We start from the raw sequence: 22,612 nt of genomic DNA, 5'->3' as shown, positions 1-22,612 counted from the left end.
TTTTTTTCCTCCAACAAAACCATAGGGTATAGCTGGACCCAGAAACTCATGGATTGATCATAACCCAGAGACTCTACAGTGGAAGTCCGGAAGCCCAAGGAAGCTCCAGTATTCACGAGCTACACAGGGATAATCTGGGTGCCGGGGAACTTACTCCATAAGAATGGCAACTCAGTTTTGAGTTATGTAGCAAGCTCTAGCATAAAGGAATGGGCTACATGGTGATCCCAGCTAAGCCCGGCAACTCCGGCCCCCAACTGCTGGGCCACATGGTGAAACTCCAGAAGCCCAATGAAGAGCTTAAGGACAGTTCTTCACGAGGGGGGGTGGAAGTAGGGGAGCAAGTTCTCCCTCTTCGAATGGCAGAGACATCTGTCACAGTTGATTCTCTTTCAGAAGGTGCACTGGCCCTCATTAAAATTGGCCACAGCTTGACCCCCAGACCTTAAAAAGGCACTGGGGTCCACCACTGCCTTTGAAACCAGGTTTAAGGGGTGACCATACCCCTGGCACATTAGGAGAAGGCCTGTGAGAAGAGACTTTGAGATGACTGAGCTTGGGTTACACAGCGTGCGCCAGTTAAGTCCGACAGCCCAGGAAGGAGGCTATATGGTGAGTACCAGTTAAATCTGACAGCCCAGGGGAAGGCCACATGCTCTTTCCCAAGGGGGAAACAATCACAGAGGTCTCACCCCATGCCTCATTTCTCCTCTAAACTCTTCAAGATGCGAAACTGACTTTATTTCCTGATACTCTCCACTAGTTTGGTCCCCAGATCTTATAAAAGGAATGACTACCCACTCTTCTGTAATAATGCCTGACCACAACATAGAGGACCAAGTAGCATAGCCAGAAAATTAGAGCTGAAACTGTGATATGATTTTGCAGCTAGATCCACTCGGCTGTGAGCCCAGTAAATGGGCAGAACTCTCCCTTTCAAATCAAATAAAGGGGCAGATAGGAAGTTTCACTGATGACCTCAAAACTTTTAGACAGCTTGTGTCAAGTGGTCACCACACTGGATCTTGCCTGGAAAGACACAGTTCTCACGGTCACTGTCTTAACTCACAGAGAAGAAACAGTCAGCATGTGACTGAGACTCTAGATCCCTAGCTCAGGCCACCCCTGATGTTAGAGGGAAACGGAAAGTCAGAGAAGGGACCAAGCACCCCCTTCACTGACATTCTAAAGGCTGTATCACAGTCTAACAGAGAGAAGGAACAAGCATGGAAAAATGAGCAATGTAAGGATGGGTGGCAAGGCCAACTATTAGCTGCTTTTCACACTGATGTGCTGTCAAACACACCCAGCCCCGCCAGCCCACCTTCAATAGAACCTGTTTCTCACACTGGGAGCCAGGAGATTGGACAAATGGTTGCTGTGTCAGAAGTCAGCTTCTGGCCGGCATCATGGCTCACTAGGCTAATCCTCCGATTTGCGGCACCAGCACACAGGGTTCTAGTCCCGGTCGGGACGCCGGATTCTGTCCCAGTTGCTCCTCTTCCAGGCCAGCTCTCTGCTGTGGCCCGGGAGTGCAGTGGAGGATGGCCCAAGTGCTTGGGCCCTGCACCCCATGGGAGACCAGGATAAGTACCTGGCTCCTGCCATCGGATCAGCACGGTGTGCCAGCCGCAGCACGCCGGCCGCGGCAGCCATTGGAGGGTGAACCAACGGCAAAAGAAGACCTTTCTCCCTGTCTCTCTCTCTCACTGTCCACTCTGCCTGTCAAAAAAAAAAAAAAAAAAAAAAAGAAAAAGAAAAAGAAAAAGAAAAAAAAAAAAAAGAAAAAGCCAGCTTTTGAGGAGCCCTGTTAGCTCAGTCAAAATCTGGGTCACTAAAAACAGAACTGCCCTGGGGTCGAAGGCTCCCCCATGTCAGAATCAGAGGCCCTGTTGGCCCTAAGATGAGAAAGCACTTCACTCCATCCAGCTTCCAAAGCCAACCACCACTACAGAGGGGACAGATTCAAGGATCACTGCTGACATATAGCAGTTGGGGACCGTGAATTTTCTTTTAGGGGCAGTAGTCACCTACCCTGACAACTTCTTGTTGAGGTCAGCTCTCCTCCCAGTCCATCCAGGTAACTGGAGTCAATGGGGTGCCTTCCATAAAGAGGTTCGCAGCTCCCCTGTGATGTCTCTTGCAGTACCCCATGTGAAGGATAGATCTGGGCCTCACACAAACCTGACCATCCATTAATGTCTATCATTGTATTAAGTCTACTCCCTGTCTCCTTGCAGTCCCTATTTACATGTAAAAGGGTTAGGGAACAGGAAGTAAAGCAAGAGCTAAGCTGGACAGTGCTGCACCTATTTGGGCAGGCTCATGGAGAACTTAAATGATCTATGTCTTGAGTAGGTGGGACTATAATTCATTGTGTTGATGAGACTCTAGTCTTGGGCATTAAATTAATACCCTTAAATTCCCAACAGAACTGCTGGGTATCCAAGAAAAATCACAACTGCACTCTCAAGAAGTAAACTGTTTAGGGCTCATCCTCACATTTGGGAAATAGAGTCTGGTCCCAGAGAGATTACAAGCCATGCAGAAAATTCCTACCCCTGCAATGTTAAGACAGCTTTAGGTACTTCTCAGACTAACAGTTTACAGATCTCTAAGCACAGGGAAATAGCGAAGCTCTGATACAGGTAACCAAAAGCAAAATAGCACAGGGACTCCACCTTTGGGAAAGAACAAAATACAGTGTTTGCTTGGTTAAAGGCTGTGATGACTAGGGCCCTTGCACTAGGACTGCTGAACCCAGACCTTCCAAACAGGCAAACAGTTAGATAAGCTACCTACTGCCAAATGGGGTCTATGTGCCATTCTCTCTCATGTTCTTGAAGAATGTGTTTTGGGTCAAACTAGACAGGTATCAAACCATATTCACCATTTATTGGATGAGGCCAGATAACCCAAGGGTCAGGGCAAGCATGGTTGGAATTTTAACCCAGTATCAGATCATGGAGACCCTAGTTGTTGTCCTCTTGTTGGCCTGGGGCTCCCCTACTCTTACTCCTCTTTATGCCATTTGTCTTTAGTGAACCAAAAGGTTCACATTTTGTCTCCAACAGAATAAAAGCTGTCTAGTTCCAGATGGCTGTGAATCAGGGCCTCCAGTCCATCCTGTTGGATGATCTGCTTGCTGTGGGACACACGAGACCATCTTTTCCAAGGCTACCATCAAACACCATAGAACAAACAGCAAGGAGAGAACACCCATGTGCCGCCTTGAAAAAAATACATGCGAGGGACCTGGATCCTTGCCACCCCCATAAGATTATGAGTTACTTCTCTTGAGGGGAGACTGTTAAGGCAGCTAGGTAGTCATTAGCCTATGTGTGTATAAGATGCCAAAGAAAATGGGAATTCTTGTGAGATGGAAGGAGGAAACCACCACACATCAATATTCCTCTCTTTGCTTGGTAACTTCACTGGATGGGTCTCTGGTGTTCTGCTTGAATGAGGGCAGAAATACAGAAGAAGACCAGCATTTACGAATCAAAAGTCTTTTCACTGCTCAATGTCCTGGCTGAGTAGATCCTCAACCCCCTCTAAGGGGAAACATAGGGGAATCTAAGTGGACAAGAGTCACAACTGATCTCACAAAAACACACCCTTGTGTTGAACTCCCCTTGATAAGAAATGCACCTGAAATGGCTGAAGTAGGTTAAGGATTCTCCAAGTTAATACAAATAATCAACAGTTCCTATACACTAAGTTGATCTCCTGTATATAAAGATAATTGAAAATGAATCTTGATGTGAATGGGATGTAAGAGGGAGCAGGAGATGGGAGGGTTGCAGGTGGGAGGGAAGTTATGGGGGGGGGCATTGTAATCCATAAGCTGTACTTTGGAAATTTATATTTACTACATAAGTTAAAAAATAAATAGATAAATAAAAACAGTTCCACCCTCAACTTCACCCTTCTGACTCAGAAAGTAAGAAAAAAAAACTCTTTGTAATATTGAAGTTTCTACCTCCTTTCCACCCTGCCTCTGCCAATGGAACCTGCAACATATATAACAAATAGGATAACTTACTGGGCAGGCATGTCCCTTTTAAATATGCATAACCATTCCCAGAACTTCGGTGAAACTTAATGAATACATATGACTTCCCTAAAAGTAAAGTCTATAAATATGTGTTTGTTCATCAGAAAGCCTGGTTTTAATCCCAAGACTCCTGGTTTGCAACTCACTCAGTTCCTTTCTGTTTATGGATCAAACCACGGTTTTAATGTTTCCAGGGTCATACAGGCCTCACCAAGCACTCAAGGGAATTTTGCCTGATTTACAACAAACATATTTCACCTTACCTTATTGGGCTTATTAAATGCCTGTTAGACTGACACACAGCTGCACCTCTCTGCTAATTTCTCAGGAGGAGCTATTCTATTTTAAATATCTGTTGGGTCCCATAACGTAATAGGGAGAATGGTCACTAACTGACCAGGTGACTTTCTCTTCGGTGAGCCCCAGAGGCCTGGATACTAGAATGTTGTTCTTCAACATTTTATTTCACAGTTCCTTCCCTTGCTCCACAGTATCTTTTGTTTGCTACAAGGTTTCCTAGCTGATGATACAAACATTATTTCTGAAATGTTTATATGAAAGATAGATGGACAGCAGGGCCAACAAAATACATGGCTCAGGAAATAGTAAGGAAATATTTCTAATATTGATCAAATTTTAAAGATAATCTGTACTAAAGATATAATAGAGAGAATGCACATACCAATAAGTCATCATATATTTAAGATGATAAAATCACTTCAAAATATTTATAAATATTGTTTAAAAATCATTTCAACACACCACTCTTAATGGCTTATTATCTGAAAGATCCATAACAATTAAATGAATTATTAGAAAACTTCTATAAGCTTGAGTTTTGGTAAAAGGATAATCAGACTATTTCTTTCAATAGAGAAGCTGATAGTTTCCAAGTCCCTGGCTAAAGAAAAGTATTAGTCTTATATTTATCAAACCTTTTAATCTGTAAAAGATCTATTGCTACAGAATAAAACACAGACTGAGAAATATTTAAAGGATTATCTACATTCTACTTTAATAGTACCTTTAGGTATGGATTCTTTGAAACTGCAGTCAATACTTGTCACTCCCAGTAGCTCATGCTTCCCTCCCCCGCCCCTCACCGGGTAGAGTTACAGAGAGAGAGAGAGAGACAGAGAGAAAGGTCTTCCTTCCGTTGGTTTACCCCCACAAATGGCCGATCCGAAGCCAGGAGCCAGGTGTTTGCTCCTGGTCTCCCACGCGGGTGCAGGGGCCCAAGCACTTGGGCCATCCTCCACTGCCTTCCCGGGCCACAGCAGAGAGCTGGCCTGGAAGAGGAACAACCGGGACTAGAACCTGGCGCCCATAAGGGATGCCAGCGCCACAGGCGGAGGATTAACCAAGTGAGCCACGGTGCCGGCCCCTGTAGCTTATGCTCTTTAAAGTCACTGCAAACACTGGATTAGCAGATGCTGAAATACTGCTCCTGGTCACAATGTTTGCATCAATCAATCAAAGTTTTATGTGTGTTTTTGTTAAAAGACACCCTATTTACTATATATTGTTGGTTCATTAATACAGGCTTTGACCTCACAGCCAGTGACACTAACACATATTTTATCTGGAAGGCACATTGAAGCCTTCACACACTTGGGTAGACTGGACAGCACTTCAGCACTATGCTAACAGGCCATCATTAACAGTGAAATCACCGTGAACAACTACAAAAAAAAAAAAAAAAAAAAACACCAAATGTGAAAAATGGGGCACTAACAGGCTGAAAAATATTGCCTGTTTAGAGTATGGCAGTTGATACAAGAAGACAGAACACAGTCTTGCTCCACCTTTATCTGGGAACATGCACATCAAGCCAGTCACTTTATTTGTTTTTGCCACTTTGCATATGATCTATGAATGACCATGAAAATACCAAAAGTATTGATTTGGGGATTACTAATAAATTTTAGTAAGCAGTCCAATTCACAAACAGAATTGGGAAATAATGAGGGTTGACTATAAGTAATCCACGTGATTGATACAGTTTATTTGGAACAAATTTCAGATCAGATCTTTCAAATTTAAAGATTATTATTTTGATTTTTCTCTGACTCGGAGAAAGGGTTAATATCCCTGACAATGCATCCTCTGATTTGCATTTCCTTCCAATCCACCAGTCATTATCCATCACTGGTTGCTACTTGCATGCCATGCTGCTTGGCTTTCAGCATTTGATAGCTCTACTCCACTTCGTACTTCTCATTTAGTTCTTCCTGTTTCCAAATCCAAGAACCTCTGCACCATTCGGAACAACCTTTTCTTTGACCATGCCATGTATTTAACTATTATCTGTTTCTATTTTCAAAAAATTTGAATAAATAATTCATACCTAAAGACATAGCTTTATTTCCTTATCAGCCCCAGTTCTTTTTTAAAACATCTGGTTATTACATCCAAAACCTGATTAAATTTCTATTTTTTTCCACTGAAACAAAAACCTCATTGCCATCAATTCTGATGGCTTTCTTTAAATCTTAGTTACACGTGAAGCACTTACTCTCACTGTGTGATACCTTTGGTCACTCCATAAACCACACTTTTCTTGTTTAACATTGCCCCTTCTGTTTCTCTCTCTGTATTAAGTCTCTTCTTTTTCTCTTTTCCACTCTATTGTAGGCATTTCTAAAGACCAGAGATGTTGCAGAATTTTTACCACAACCCACGAGAAATGTGTTTTATAATATGACTTAATATACATACATGCATGCACACACACAATAGAAATAACTGAAATGGAAATTTACAACAGAATTCTTCTCTTTATTAGTTGCAAAACACAGTTACTGCTTTTTTATTCTGTTAAATTCTTTTTCTCTCTTTTTAAAAAATAACATCAATCAAAAAGTACTACTTTCTGCAATTGGAAGCACCTCTCCAAAACGCAGTTCAGTGCTTTGTGCTTGACCTAGGGACAGGCTTAAAAAGATGCCCATCTACAATACGAACAAGCTGATGAGTTTCATGCACAGATTTTTAGTAGTGTTAAAGAAGAAAATTTATTTAAGAAAATGTATTTTTTTATTTTTGTGATCTCTGCAAGGGAAAGAGAGACGGACAGAGAGGGAGACTCTGACACCAAACCCCTGTGCAGTGTATGGGGTACAGATGGTTGACATCATCAGGTCCTGGTCTCCCACAATCTCCCAGCCTCTCTCCCTTAGCTGAAAGTTTCCTTCTCCCGCTTTTATGATTGCAAATCAACCTCTCACTAAAATTAGTTCACTGAATTGAGGGAATGATACAGCTGGCTGTACAACATTCCTAATCACCAGACCCATGAGGTCATTTATTTTCCTTAAACATGATATCTTAGCATTCAGTCTTGAGGGCTTTCTTTCCCAGGAACCCCAAACTCCGAGCAAAAATTAACTGCCACCTGCACCCAGCCTCCAGAGTAAGTAGAGCCCACTTCGCCATCATGTGAATTCCCTAAATGACATGATATTGCCAACCAACCCAAGGAGAGCTGTGAACACTGCACACCGACCAGGAAACTGGACATGAGCTGAACAGGCACCTCTCAGCTCCAACTTCAGTCTAAAAGAACTTTCACCCCTAACGCCTTGGAAAGCCCTGGAATTAAGTGATAGATACCTGGCTCCTCGCTCAGCACTTTAAATAAATACAGCTTTTTTTTTTACCACCCTGGCATTTGGCTCACTGGTAAGCCAACCCAGTTTTTAGGGTTCTACAGCAATTTTTCCAGTGTCAGAGGTGTTCCACAACACTTCCCAAAGTGTGCACAACACTCATGTTGCACCAGACTGAAGCCAGGAGCCCAGACGTCCATCCACATCTCCCACATGGGTACAGGAACCTAAGTTCGTGAGCCGTTGCCTTCTGCCTGTAAGGATGTGCATTAGCAGACTGTTGGATCAGAAGTGGAGGAGCTGGGACTTGAACCGGGCATTCTGATACAGGATGCAGGCATCCCAAGTGGTATGTTAACCACTGTACACCACGCACCCACCCCAAAATATGTATTCTTAAATAGAATAAAATGTAACTAGTGTCTCCACTAATGAAAGACTAAAAAACATTCCTTAACTGGCTCATTTTAAAATTGAGCCAATTCCATATTTTAAAGAATATTCAGGAAGCCTTAAAGATATTGATTTATCTTCAGATAAATATTATTTATTTATTTTTTTTATTTTTTGACAGTGAGAGAGAGAGAGACAGAGAGAAAGGTCTTCCTTTGCCGTTGGTTCACCCTCCAATGGCCGCTGCGGCCGGCGCACTGCGGCTGGCGCACCGCGCTGATCCGATGGCAGGAGCCAGGTGCTTCTCCTGGTCTCCCATGGGGTGCAGAGCCCAAGCACTTGGGCCAACCTCCACTGCACTCCCGGGCCACAGCAGAGAGCTGGCCTGGAAGAGGGGCAACCTGGACAGAATCCGGCGCCCTGACCGAGACTAGAACCCGGTGTGCTGGTGGCGCAGGCGGAGGATTAGCCTATTGAGCCACGGCACGGGCCCCATTATTTCTACTTTAAAAAAACAATTGAACTGAGTTCAATGATTCTGAAATACTATTAAAATGTTGTTTTTATAAGCTCTCGGTTGAAATTCATATGGAATTTATTTAGTAATGTCCACACAGACAATGGAAATTTCCCAATTTTTAGACTACAGATTCCAACAGATTTTATTATTAAAAGTGGTTTCAGTGAGTGAATATCTCTTGAGTTTAATTCAGGAGAAAATTTAGGGCACTTTGGTATCCACTTCTCTCTACCCCAGTGATTAAAATTGGTGGAATAAGAAAATCTACTGGGAAAACCAAAAATAATTTCATTAGAAAGTTCAATCAACAACTAGTTAGATTTTTTCATACTGAAATTTCCACATTTTGTACATATATATGCAAAATCCTATTTATATGACTTACAAGTCAAGACCTGACCAGCCCAAAAGGAGGACACACCTTGATGGTCTTATATTTTGATCACTAATATAATAAATTTATATTTAGTTATGTATTTTATCCTTCTTTATAGGGTACAGGTGAAGCTAAATATCATGTACAATATAAGAATTTTAAAAACTTCCATTTATCTTCTTTCATGATTTAGCAAAATATAGTTAAGAAATATTTTATAGTAGCAATATTACATTTGAATCTAGAAAACAGTAGCCAAATGAGTTTTTTACAATAAATTGTCTTTAATGATAATGTGTATTTATGAACATATAAAAACATCTTAATTAACTAAATTCCAGTCAAATTTTTTTAACTTTATTAAATAAATATAAATTTCCAAAGTACAACTTCTGGATTATAGTGGCTTTTTCCCCCCATAGCCACCCTCTCGCCCGCAACCATCCCATTTCCCACTCCCTCTTCCATCCCACTCTTCATCAAGATTCATTTTCAATTATCTTTATATACAGAAGATCAATTTAGTATATATTAAGTAAAGATTTCAACAGTTTGCACCCACACAGAAACTCAAAGTATAAAGTACTGTCTGAGTACTAGTTATATCATTAATTCACATTGTACAACACATAAAGGACAGAGATCCTACATGGGGAGTAAGTGCACAGTGACTCCTGTTGTTGATTTAACAATTCATACTCTTGTTTATGGCATCATCACCCGAGGCTCTTGTCATGAGTTGCCAAGGCTATGGAAGCCTTTTGAGTCCACCAACTCCGATCTTATTTAGACAAGGTCATAGTCAAAGTGGAAGTTCTCTCCTCCCTTCAGAGAAAGGTACCTCCTTTGAAGACCTGTTCTTTCCACTGGGATCTCACTCACAGAGATCTTTCATTTAGGCCATTTATTTTTTTGCAACAGTGTCTTGGATTTCCATGCCTGAAATACTCTCATGGGCTTTTTAGCGGGATCCAAATGCCTTAGGGCTGATTCTGAGGCCAGAGTGCTGTTTAGGACATCTGCCATTCTATGGGTCTGCTGTGTATCCCACTTCCCATGTTGGATCATTCTCTCCCTTTTTAATTCTATCAGTTAGTAGTAGCAGACACTAGTCTTGTTTATGTGATCCCTGAAGAATTTTCTACTACTGTCAAAACATTTTGTAAATTAAGCCATTTTGGATGGAAACATTTCTAAGACTTCTTTGTCTTATAATTTCTTATGCATGCAAAGAATATATTTGATGTCTGGATAATTTGGAAAACTTCATAGAGACACTTCTTAAGTTTTAGTAGAATTAGTGTCTCAAGGCTCCTACATCTGAGCTTGTGCCTTCTGCAGCAAACAGCTACGAACTACTGTTATTTTCTCCTATGTATCTGTTGATTATAGGGTTTATTTTTTTCTTACTCTGTTTACTTATCACTTATGTTTCCACTACCATTTCCCATTTATGTTTAATTTATGATGAAGGCTGTCCTGTCATCTTTCATAATTTGTGGCTTCAATTTCTATCTAAAATTGGTTCATCAAGGCATAGTGAGTACATACTAAGTGAGAGACAACCTGGCTATGACATGATCAAAGTGCTGTAGCTTACCGCAGAAACTGTGGGACACCTATTTTGCTTGGATAAAGGTCTAATTTTGCTTATTCACTGGTTTCTGTCCATTTAGGTAACTGAGCCATGACATGTTTTAAAACACATTCTTTACCCATAATCGACCTACAGTTCAATTTTTATTATGGAACATTCAGTATTTTGTAACGTTTTCAACTGCAGTGTGTAGAAAAAGAAGTATCCTTGGAGGTCCTCCTGATCATGTGGTTTGACAGGACTCTAGGTAGACAGTCTTTGACATCTTTGATTTTCCTGCTGAATTACACAGTGTTCTGATTGCTCTGTCAGGAAGCAGTGCATTACCAGCAATTCAAACACACTTTGAGTAAGAGTAACTGTTTCCACAAAATTTGAAAATGTCCTGTACTTGAAGACTTTGGTTACCCATCTAAGTGATGAGCCGACAACATTTCCAGTAACAACCCCCAAGCATTGTTAAGTACTCATGTAAAAAGACAACCTCTTAAAAATTTTAATCAGAAAATTTTTATAACTTTTAATATTTTTAAAGTAGATCTTTTTATTTGAAAGATAAAGTGACAGAGAGAGGAAAAGACAGAGAAGAGAGAAATCTTCCACCACTGTCTCACTACTCAAATGCCCAAAACAGCCAAAGCTGGGCAATGCCAAAACCAGGAGTCAGTATTCCATCAGGGTCTCCTGCATGATCATCAGGAATCCAAGCACTTGGGCCCTCATCTGCTGCCTCTCAGAATCTTTGGAAGGAAGCTGGATGAGAAACAGTGTAGCTAGAACTCAAACCAGCACTCCAAGATGGCATGTGAGTGGCCAAAGTAGAAGCTTAATCCACTGTGCCACCACAGAATTTTTTAAAGAAAAGTAACGTGTCTATACGTCATGTTTGTTTCATATTTCTGTAACCTCCTTAGCAATCTTAGAGAGCTTAATGTTGGTTTCATATTGATGAAAATCTTGCTGACAATGCCTTACTTCTTTTTCTAACAATGATAAGTGCGTGATTGTATATTTCAAGAGGAGTAGGTATTTGGCCTGGTGGTGAAGATGCCAGTGGTGACATTCATGTCACAGTTTAACGTGCAGGGGTTCAAGTCCAGCTCCACTCCCAAATGAACCTTCCTGCTACTGTCCGCCCCGGGAGACAACAGGCAACAGTTCAAGCACTTGGGTTCCTGCTACTCATTTGGGAGACCTGCATTGAATTGCTGTCTCTGTCTGCATGGTTCAGCCCTGGCACTGGTGGGCATTTGGAGAGTGAATCAGTGGATGAGAACTCCATCTGTCCCTCTGTCTCTGTTCTTCTATCTTCTTTTAAAGAAAAAAAAATAAGTATAGCAGGAAATAATCTTCAATTTAAACACTCAGAAATTCATGAATTCAATCCACACTTCTTAAGTACTTTATAAGTGCTAAGCACTGAGGTGGACACTGGGCTTACTGGATGGGTAAGACAGACTTAGTCCTCTCAAGGACACTGAATAAGACCCAGAAGACCGGGATCCCAGTCCAATGGGATTGGTATGTTGCTGTATCACTGTTTTCTCAATGAGATTCCTCAGGTTCACTTTCAGCTCATAAGTTCTAGGTTTTCCCAATAGAATTTCAGTAGAAAACCATTCACAAGAAACGATCATTAAGTACTCCAGCATGTGGGAGTATCTTGACTTTGTTTTATTTGGTTCGAGTTTGAAAGAAGATGGCTTTTCATAACGTAAATTGGTGTCTGGCTAACTTTCCAGTACCAATTCCAAATACACATATGTTCATTTGTTCAAGAACAAAGTTAAGCTTATTGGCTACTATAATCGTTTGTGTATCTCATAAAATTACCTTGAGAACAGTTAATTCTGAACACTTTCTTATCTCAAAAATCACATAACCTACTTAAGTAGAAAATGTAAAAAAAAAACCTTTCAGCAAAATTGTTAAGAATTTTTAACAATCAAGCCGGTGCCGCGGCTCACTAGGCTAATCCTCCGCCTTGCGGCGCCGGCACACTGGGTTCTAGTCCTGGTCGGGGCGTCGGATTCTGTCCTGGTTGCCCCTCTTCCAGGCCAGCTCTCTGCTGTGGCCAGGGAAGGCAGTGGAGGATGGCCCAAGTCCTTGGGCCCTGCACCCCATGGGAGACCAGGAGAAGCACCTGGCTCCTGCCATCGGATCAGCGCGGTGCACTGACCGCAGTGCGCCGACCGCGGCGGCCATTGGAGGGTGAACCAACGGTAAAAGGAAGACCTTTCTCTCTGTCTGTCTCTCTCACTATCCACTCTGCCTGTCAAAAAAAAAAAAAAAAAAAAAAAAAGAATTTTTAACAGTCCTACAATATCATTTGAATATATTTGGCACTAAAATCAGAAAAATTCCAGTTTCATATGATATTATTATTCAAAAATGAATATTGTCCATGAATCAAGTATTAACAAAAATGAAGATATTTCCATTCCTATGATGTGTTTTACTGAGTAGGACATACCATTATACTTATGTGTCTTAAAAACTTTATCATTTTTCATAAATATTTTTGGAAAAAACAAAACAAAGGAATTGTTCCTGAATCTTTTACTGGAATCTAAAGCTTACAAAATGCCATTAGTGGGGCCGGCGCTGTGGATTAGCGGTTAAAACCGTCACCTCCAGTGCCGGCATCCTATGGGGGTGCTGGTTTGAGTCCCGGCTACTCCACTTCTGATCCACTCTCTGCTGTGGCCCGGGAGTGCAGTGGAGGATGGCCCAAGTGCTTGGGCCCCTCGTATCCACATGGGAGACCAGGAGAAGCACCTGGCTCCTGGCTTCGGATCAGCATGGTGCGCCGGCCACAGTGGCCATTGGGGGGTGAACCAACGGAAAAGGAAGACCTTTCTCCCTGTCTCTCTCTCTCACTGTCCACTCTGCCTGTCAAAAAATAAAAAATAAAAAAAGATGCAATTAGTTCAATTCTTCTGAATACAAGTTAAAAACTTGGCGTGGCATTTGCTGTAGAAGTTAAGATGCTCCTTGGGACACCTGCAACCCACATCCTGCATTGAAATATCTGGGTTCAAGCTTCAGCTAAACTCGCGATTCCAACTTTCTTGTAATGTGCATCCTTACAGGCTGCAGGTGATATGTCTAGTATTTGGGTCCCTGACGCCTACATGGAAGCCAGGATTGAATTCCTGGCTCCTGGATTCGGCCTGGCCTAGCCCCATTTGTTGCAGACACTTGGGGGAGGGAACTATTGATGGAAGATTTTTGTCTCTCTCTCTGTCCCTCTCTCTTTTTCCAACTCTCTCTCTCTCTGCCATTCAAATAAATAAATTAAAATTTTGAAGAATTCAGAATCACAATAGAACATTTTCAATATAATTTCATATCCATTTTATAAACAATGGGTGGACAATGTTGAAATTATTTTCATTTTACTAAAAATATACTCTATCAAGGGCTGCACATGTTTTTATAACTATGTTCTTTAATTCTATCTTCATCAGTTTTCTTGAATCCTCTGGGAATCCCATGAGTAAAACCACATTTATATATCTCCATGTGCTTATTCAATCAATTATCATGAAGTCTTTAATGGAAAGCTGTGTCTATAATTCCTGGATTGGCATCAAGATGAAAATGTAGAAGCTGCCCCAGGGAACTGAAAAATTAGCAGGGAAAGCAGACATAGCTCACGCAAGCACAAGGCAGACAGTAGTGAAGACAGGACTGAATTACTTAAAATCACTCGGAGAAGGCAAGGCTCTGAGAGCTTTGAGCTATGGTTTCAATTTTGGTCTAGGAGAACGACATTCTGAGATCCTGGCTGAAGATCACAAAGACCTTGGAAAAGGAAAACATGTATCATAAAAATGAACAACCAAAGGAGATCAGTGTGATGGGTGGGACAGTTCTGTAGAAAGGAGAGATCTGGATAGAAAATCACACAAGTTGAACTTCAGTGTGTAGTTATTGAGGAATCCCTTAAAATTAATTAGAAGAGGAAGCATACAGCAGAACTACATTTCAGGAGGTGTTTCTGAATACAGAAAAATCAAGGAAGAGCTATGGGACAAGAACAACATTCAAAACCAGCTATGACATGACCCAACCAATTAGATCTTAAGCTAAAGTCCGACAGAATTATATATATATAATATATATAACATATATTATAATATATATATTTTTACCTAAATATATATATGTGGTGGGAGTTCATTGATTTAATGCAAAAGCAAGGAAGAGAACAGGCTGAAAAATGAAGACTTGGTGACTGGATGACGTCTCCCTTGACAGAAATACAAAGCAAGGGTAGGCATTTGGCAGAGAGGCCAATATCACCACCTGGGATGCCTACATCCCATATCAGAGTGAAACCAAATTCTCGTGCAGTACTTGGAATGCAGGTGCTAGGTACCATCATGTCCCAGCCTCCTAGCATTCATCCCTTCACTTAAAATGTCCTTGCTCTGCCTTTTTTTTCTTTTGATGCCAAATCAACCACTTACTAAAATTAAGTCACAAATTGAGGAAGTGGTACAGCTGGCCCTACAAGATTGTAATCACAAGACACATGAAGTCATACGCTTCAACAGATAACACTTTGATGATAGGTATTGTCTCAAAGGGTTAGTGTTAATAGAATTCCAGTTCTGAAAGTAACTAACATCTGTACATAGCCTCCAGGCTGACAGAAACACACCTAGCAATCATAAAAATCACAGGAAAAACATGGTATCATCCATCAAAGAAAGGCCATGAAGATCACCAACCAACCAGCAACCTGGATACCTGCTAAACATGCACCCCTCATCCCAACTTCAACCCAGAAGAACATTCACTCCTAGCCCCTGGGAAGCCTGGGAATTAAATGGCAGCTGCCTGGTGCCTTGCTCCGTGTACTCCATAAGTTTTGCTCTGCCACCCAGTGTCAGTGATTGGCTTTCTGTGCATCAACCCAGTAGACCCAGTTTTGGAGGTCACATAGCAACTCTTCCAGCCAGTGTCATGCTCTTCTTTATCAAGACTGCCTGGGTTTGAGATCCAGCTCCTCTGCTTCCAAACCAGCTTCATGCTGATATGAATCCTAGAAGGCAGCAGGTGATGGCTCAAGTATGTGAATCCCTATCACCCATGTAGGAGACCTGGATTAATATCCAAGATCATGACTGTAGTGTGGCCCAGCACTGGCTACTGTAGGCACCTGAAAAGTGAACCAGCAAATGGAAGATCTCTCTCTCTCTCTCCAAATAACATGAAAGTAAATAAATAAGAATTTATAAAGAAGTAGAAATCCTGGGGAAATGAGGGCAGAGAAGGAAGGACCAGCCATAAGAATAGGCAGTTACCCTGCCCAGCATACATAATTCTAAATATATACACTTCATGTTATCTCATTTCACCACTTACAGCTAAAGCTGGTGAGACGGGGGCAGTGTCAGGAATCTGTCAAGGATCCCAGCTGTGTCAGGTCTAGAAAAGACAATCGGTTCAGTATGTGTCATGCTAAGCTAGAGGAAGAAGAGTAAAATTTAGATAATGGTACTGCCAACCCTTGAAAAGCTGAAACTTCAGTATGGCTCCAGAGTGGCTAATTGTGCCAAAAGTTCAAAACTGAACACAGCAGACTTCCATTTGTTGACTTGAGGTCACACACATACTCTGCTATGCTTTATATTCCTGGCATAAACACTCTGTGGTCTTTCCCTGGACATGTTTCTGTTTCAACTGCCAAGACAGACAGCCTTAAAAACATCTCCTTTCAGCAATCCGACCAATGAATAGTGACTTGCATTCAGTTTTTTTAAAAAGCACCAATCGTGACTGACTGCTTTCCCACAAGCTTGCGTCTCCGATTTGCATAGTGGACAGCAGTGAGAACCTGGTGAGGAGATTTCTGTCTAAGGCAGCCTGTCTCCCTATCTTGGAAGCACACTTTCCTTTTGTACCAAAGGCTGCACCTCCTCAGTTTGCAAATTGCTTCCTGAAATTTATCTGAAATTATTTTAGTGAATTTTCCTTGGTAGTATCTAGTACTAATTTTGGGGCACCCAAGAGAGGGTCAGCTGCATCATATGCAAGGTTAAAGCTAGAAGGTTCTAGCCTATCAAACGAGAAGAGACAACACAGAGAGAAGTAAGGGGAAGAGATGACCAACGAAAACAGAAAAAAACTGTGTTTCAGACCAGACGTACAATGAATCATTACAACTTACAAATCTTCATTTTAACTTATCAGGTTTTTTCTCACACAGCCAAGAAGATGCTCAGACTGTGAAAGATAGACGAGGTAAATTCTGTATCGTATGATACAGACCAAGTAGTGTCAGCATTATTTTGATCTCATTGTGTAAACTAATGAATACATTTAGATGATTTTCCACTTATCACATACATTATGTTTTAAAAATGTGGTGGTACTTTTTATGTTTTTACCTCTTTAAATTATGCAAATGGAACAAATTTCGTGTATCTCATACATACAGTTTTAAGAGCATAAGGATATTTCTCACCATACCATCCCTCTCTCCATCACTGCTACTCTCCAGCCTCCTTATTTTTCTTTTAATTTTTACAAGGACATACTTCCAATTTTCTTTATAGACACAAGCTTAACCTCCAAATAAATACATAATTCAACAAGTAGTAAGTAGAAAAACCATGGTTAATTATATTTTGACAATGTATTTCTCATCCTAGAATTATTTCAGGTTAATTAAATAATTGAATAATTCATCCTACATCTCACAAAACATGAAAAATTAGCTTGTTTTCTTAAATTGTTTAATAATCAATCATATTAGCTGTTGTAAGTATAGCAATGCAAGTTTTAAAAAATTACTTCAGGGGCCGGGGCTATGGCACAGCGGGTTAAAGCCCTGGCTTGCAGCACCAGCATCCCATGTGGGCACTGGTTCAAGTCCCGGCTGCTCCGCTTCCAATCCAGCTCTCTGCTGTGGCCTGGGAAAGCAGTGGAAAATGGCCCAAGTTTTTGGGTCCCTGCATCTGTGTGGGAAACCTGGAAGAAGCTCCTGATTCCTGGCTCCTGGCTTCGGATCAGCTCAACTCCAGCTGTTGCAGGCATTTGGGGAGTGAACCAGCAAATGGAGGACCTGTGTGTGTGTGTGTGTGTGTGTACCCTCTGTAACTCTGTCAAATAAACAAAATAAATCTTTTTTAAAAAACACTTGAATCCATAGAAAGGGGATGGTAAAGATTTTTTTAAAATTTTATTTTTAATTATTTGAAAGGCAGAGTGATAGAGAAAGAGACAAGAATGGGAGGCAGGGAAAGAGAAAGAGAGATTCCTTTCACTGGTTCACTTTCTCAGTGGACGCAATGGAGGGGGCTAGGCCAGGCCAAAAGCATCATCTTGATGTCCCAGGTGCTTTAGCAGGAAGCTAGACGGGAGGCAAAGAGGCAGAATTCCAACCAGTGCTCTGATGTGGGGTGATAACATCATAGGTGTGGCTTAACTTGTTACACTACAGCACTGGCCTCAATGATAAAGCATTTTAATGATACTGACCAGAATAAAAAGAGAGGAAAACAATGCAAAAGGAAGATGGAGAAGACAACGATTAAGTCAAGTTACTCCCATCTACCAGAGTCTCCACAGGTGCACTTTTGTTCCCTGTTTCAAATGGAGCTGATTCATGATTGCCCACTGGTTTTTTTTTGGTTTTGTTTTCATTTGAAGATAATGCATTGAAAATACTAAGGTGATAATTTTTTTCTTATTGACATCTAATAGACCCACAAAAATGATCAAGAAATACTTTACACTGAACAATTATTACTAGTGTAAGGATTTAACAAATTAAGGGTTTGTGGCAAATGCATATTGTGATTTAAAAAAACTATGCATTGAATTCACAATTATTTTGTACCAAAATCAATACAATTTTTATTTATATAAAAGAGACAAATTTCAAATATTTCATATATACACAGCTTTAAAAACATAATGATACTTCTCATCTAACACTCCCATCTCCTTCCTCTCTCCTTTCTTATTTTTCTTTAAATTTTTGCAATGACATATTATCAATTTACTAATAACCACAAATCTAGTAAATAAAGAATTCAATGAATAGTAAGTAGAAAAACCACTGTTTCTCAGGAGTATAAACTAGTAGGGCTATAAATAATAATCAAATTTAAAAATGTGAATTTCACTCAAATATTACATTTTTTTGTATTCTGTATATTAGTAACCACAAATCAGGGAAAATATATGATATTTGTCTTTTTATATATGGTTTATTTCACTAAGCATAATGATCTCAAATTGCATCCTTTTTGCTGTGAAAGACAAGATTTCATTCTATGGCTGAGTAGTAGTCTAGCATGTATAAATATTCCACAATGTCATTATTCAGTTATCAGTTGATGGGCATTTGGGTAGATTCTGTATCTTAGCTATTATGAATTGAGCTGGTATAAACTTGGGGGTAGAGATAACTCTTTCATATGCTGACTTCATCTCCTTTGAGTAAATTCCCAGGAGTTGGATGGCTGAGTCTTATGTTAGATCTATTTTCGTATTTCTGAGGAATCTCATATTGTCTTCCATAATGGATGTACTAGTTTATGTCCTCACCAATAGGGTATTATTGTACCTTTTTCCCTACATCATCTCCAGAATTTGTAATTTTTTTTTTATTTTTGGATGATAGCTGTTATAAACTGGGGTGAAGTGAAACCTTCTGAGGGTTTTAATTTGCAATTCTCTGATGGCTAGCTATCCCTAGGATATTTTCATGTGTCTATCAGCCATTTGTATTTCATCCTTTGAAAAATGCCTGTTCATATCCTTAGCCCATTTCTTAACAGGGTTATTTTGTTGCTCTGGATGCTAATTGATTATGAAAATATTTTATCCCATTCTGTCAGCTGCCTCTTTACTTTGACACTTCCTTCTCTGTACAGAAGCTTCTCATCTTGATGTAATCCCATTTCTCTATTTATACTTTTATTGCCTATGATTCTGGGGTCTTATCCAAGAACCCTTGCCTATGCCAATGTCTTGCAGTGTTTCCCCTATGTTTTCCTCTGTAATTAGACGACTTCAGTTCTTAGATTTAAATCCCTGATCCATTGTAAATGGTTTTTTTGTAGTGTAAGGTAGGGGTCTTGTTTCACACATCTGCATTCAGAGATCCAATTTTTGCAACAATATTTGTTTGAAGAGATTGTCCTTTTCCAAGGGAGTGATTTTAGATCCTTTATCAAAGATCAATTGGTTGCAGTTGCTTAATTTCTGGGGTATCTGTTCTATTGTTCCACATGTCTGTTCTCGTACTGGTACCATGCTGTTTCGATTACAACTGCCCTGTAATGTCTTGAAATCTGGTGTTGTGATGCCTACAGCTTCTCTTTTATTGTTTAAGACTGTTTTAGCTATTCAGGATTTCTTTTGATTCCATACAGATTTTAGGGTTTTTTTTCCTATATCTGAGAAAAATTTAGATTGGGATTATCCTGAATCTGTAAATGCTTTGGGTAGTATGGACATTTTGAGGTTACTAATTCTTTGAATCCCTGGACATGGAGGATTTTCTATTTTTTTGTTTCTTCTATTTCTTTCCTTAATGTTTTGTAGCTTTAATTCTAGAGATCTTTCACATCCTTAGTTAAATTTATCCCAAGGTATTTAAATTCTTTGTAGCTATTGAGAATGGAATTGATCTAGCCACTAATTTCTCTGTGTTGATTTTATATCCTGTAGCTTTACCATTCTTATGAGTTCTAGTAATCTTAGCAGAGTCTCTTGGTTCCCCTAAGTAAATGATCATGTCATCTGCAAACAGGGATAATTTGACTTCCACCTTTCTCAATTCTATCACTTTGATTTCTTTTTCTTGTCTAACGGCTCTGGCTAAAACTTCCAACGTAGTAATGGTGAGAGTGTGCACCCTTGTCTGGTTCCAGACCTTAGTGGAAATGCTTCCAGCTTTTCCCCATTCAATATGATGCTGGCTGTGGTTTCGTCATATACTGACATGACTGCGTTCCTTCTATACCCAATGTGCTTAGGGCTTTTATCACGAAGAGTTGTTGTATTTTATCAAATACTTTCTCTGCATCTATTGAGATAATCATATGGTTTATATTTTTGAATTTGTTAACGTGATGAATCACATTTATTGATTTATATATGTTGAACCATTCCTGCAACCCAGAGATAAGTTCCACTTGGTCCGATTGAATGACATTTCTGATGTGTTGTTGGATAGCCAGTATTTCACTGAGGAATTCTACAAACTTTTTGAGCTATGTTTGTATAGAATGTTCCCCCAGATGCACGTCACTGTGTACAATGAAATATTTAGGATTAGCACTCTGTTCTGTTCTCTGTCATAAATTTCTAAAATGCATTTCCTTAATAAAACCTGTTTGAGGAGTCTGTGGCCCATGATGCGCCATCTGGATCTGGGCTCCACCCGCTGCCATCTTCTTCCCTGGGCAGCTACACAGCGCCCTCACTGCACCCTGCGGTGGGAGAATCTTGCCGTGCCTGGCACAGAGGCTTCGGACTGAACCAAAGGAAAGAGGGCTGAGGGGAAGGAGGTGGCCCAGGGCTCTGCCGCCATGAAGAATCAGGGTCCAGAAGGTGGTATATCCTCTGTTTGCAAAAATGCCTAAGAACTTTGGCACTGGAAGAGACAGCCAGCCCAGGAGGGACCTCGCTGATTTCGTCAGACGGCCCTGCTGCTTCTGGTTGCAGAGGTAGAAGGCCATCCTGCACAAGCGGCTGCAGACGTCTCCTGTCATCAACCAGTCCACCCAGGCCCTGGGCCTCCAGACAACCGCTCAACACTGGAGCCACCTGAAGTACAGGCCAGAGATGAAACAAGAGAACAGGCAGAGGCTGCTGACCTGGGCTGAGAATAAAGATGCTAGCAAAGGGGAAGTCCTCACCAAGACTGCCCGTCCTCCGAGCAGGCGTCAACACTGTCACTACCTGGGGAGGGAACAGGAAGGCCCAGCTGGTGGCAACTGGGCGTGATGTGGAGTCCCCTAAACTGGTTGTCTTCTTGCCTGTCCTGTGTTGGAAGATGGGGGTCCCTGATTACATCATCAAGGGAGAGGCCCGGCTGAGGTGCCAGATCTACAGGAAGACCTGCACCAGTGTCACCTTCCTGCAGGTGAACCTGGAAGACAAATGGGGCTCTGGCTAAGCTGGGGGGGGGGCATCAGGACCAACCACAGTGACAGGTATGAAGAGATCTGCCGCCACGGGGGCCCCAAAGCTGTGGCTCGTGGTGCCAAGCTGAAGAACTCACCATGAAGCTGGATCAATGTGCTCCCTTGAATGTTCTCCACGCTCCCTCCCCACAAAAACACCTGCTTGAATTCGCTCTTTGCTTAACGTGACATAAAGTCCTTTCTTCTTTAGTCCCATTTTAAACACAGAATATATAATTATATTTACCAAATTCAAGCTCACAATGTTTTACTTCTAAGATGATAAACAGAAAAAAAAAATAGGCTATGAGGTTGAGAACACTTGCGGATGCTTGGGTGCAGTGAAAGACAATGCCTGCCTGGCAGCCTCCCTTTCTTGGCAACTCTCCTACTCAAATCCTGCTCGGCCCGCAGATGCCCAAAGGAAATTCACACTGAAACAATGATCACTTCGGTATTTTAAGTTCTTCTTTTACAGATGTGAACAGATGTGCTTCCGCATCTAAGCACCAGGTTGATGGGAAAGGCAAACTGCTCCGTGTAGTATCCATAAAACAAAACCTTTTATTACTGCTTCCTTTATAATTCACAGGGATTTAAAAAATTCAAGACCTGCTTTAAATGGAGCCATTTCTGTCTTGCCTTACCAACACTTCCAGCAGAATTCTCCATATAAAACTGCAGCATATCATAGCTGTGTGCAAATAAATAAAATCTCAATGAGGTAGAAATCAACCTGGAAACAAAAAGCAGACATTTCACAACTGACAAAACAGTGAATTGACAGCTCAATGATAAAGAAGGCATATAAAAAGTAATTGAATAATTTTTGTTCAAAAAAGAAGGCACACAGGACCAATAGATTTTTTAAAATTATTTTATTGTTTAAGAAGTCAAGATTTAGC

At 40.9% G+C, this 22,612-nt stretch overlaps 1 protein-coding gene and 1 pseudogene across 9 annotated transcripts in view; one reads left to right on the top strand and one right to left on the bottom strand.

Moving 5' to 3' along the window:
* The window catches only part of MARCHF1 (membrane associated ring-CH-type finger 1), a 1,003,118-nt gene that overhangs the window by 817,649 nt on the left and 162,857 nt on the right, over positions 1-22,612 (bottom strand). The window lies entirely within an intron of this gene.
* LOC100349031 (large ribosomal subunit protein eL8-like) lies at positions 210-21,810 on the top strand (annotated as a pseudogene).

This window comes from Oryctolagus cuniculus, chromosome 8, assembly GCF_964237555.1.
Source record: "Oryctolagus cuniculus chromosome 8, mOryCun1.1, whole genome shotgun sequence".
NCBI lineage: Eukaryota > Metazoa > Chordata > Mammalia > Lagomorpha > Leporidae > Oryctolagus > Oryctolagus cuniculus.
The sequence above is the reverse complement of the archived record's forward strand: the minus strand, read 5'-3'. Positions and strand labels throughout refer to the sequence as shown.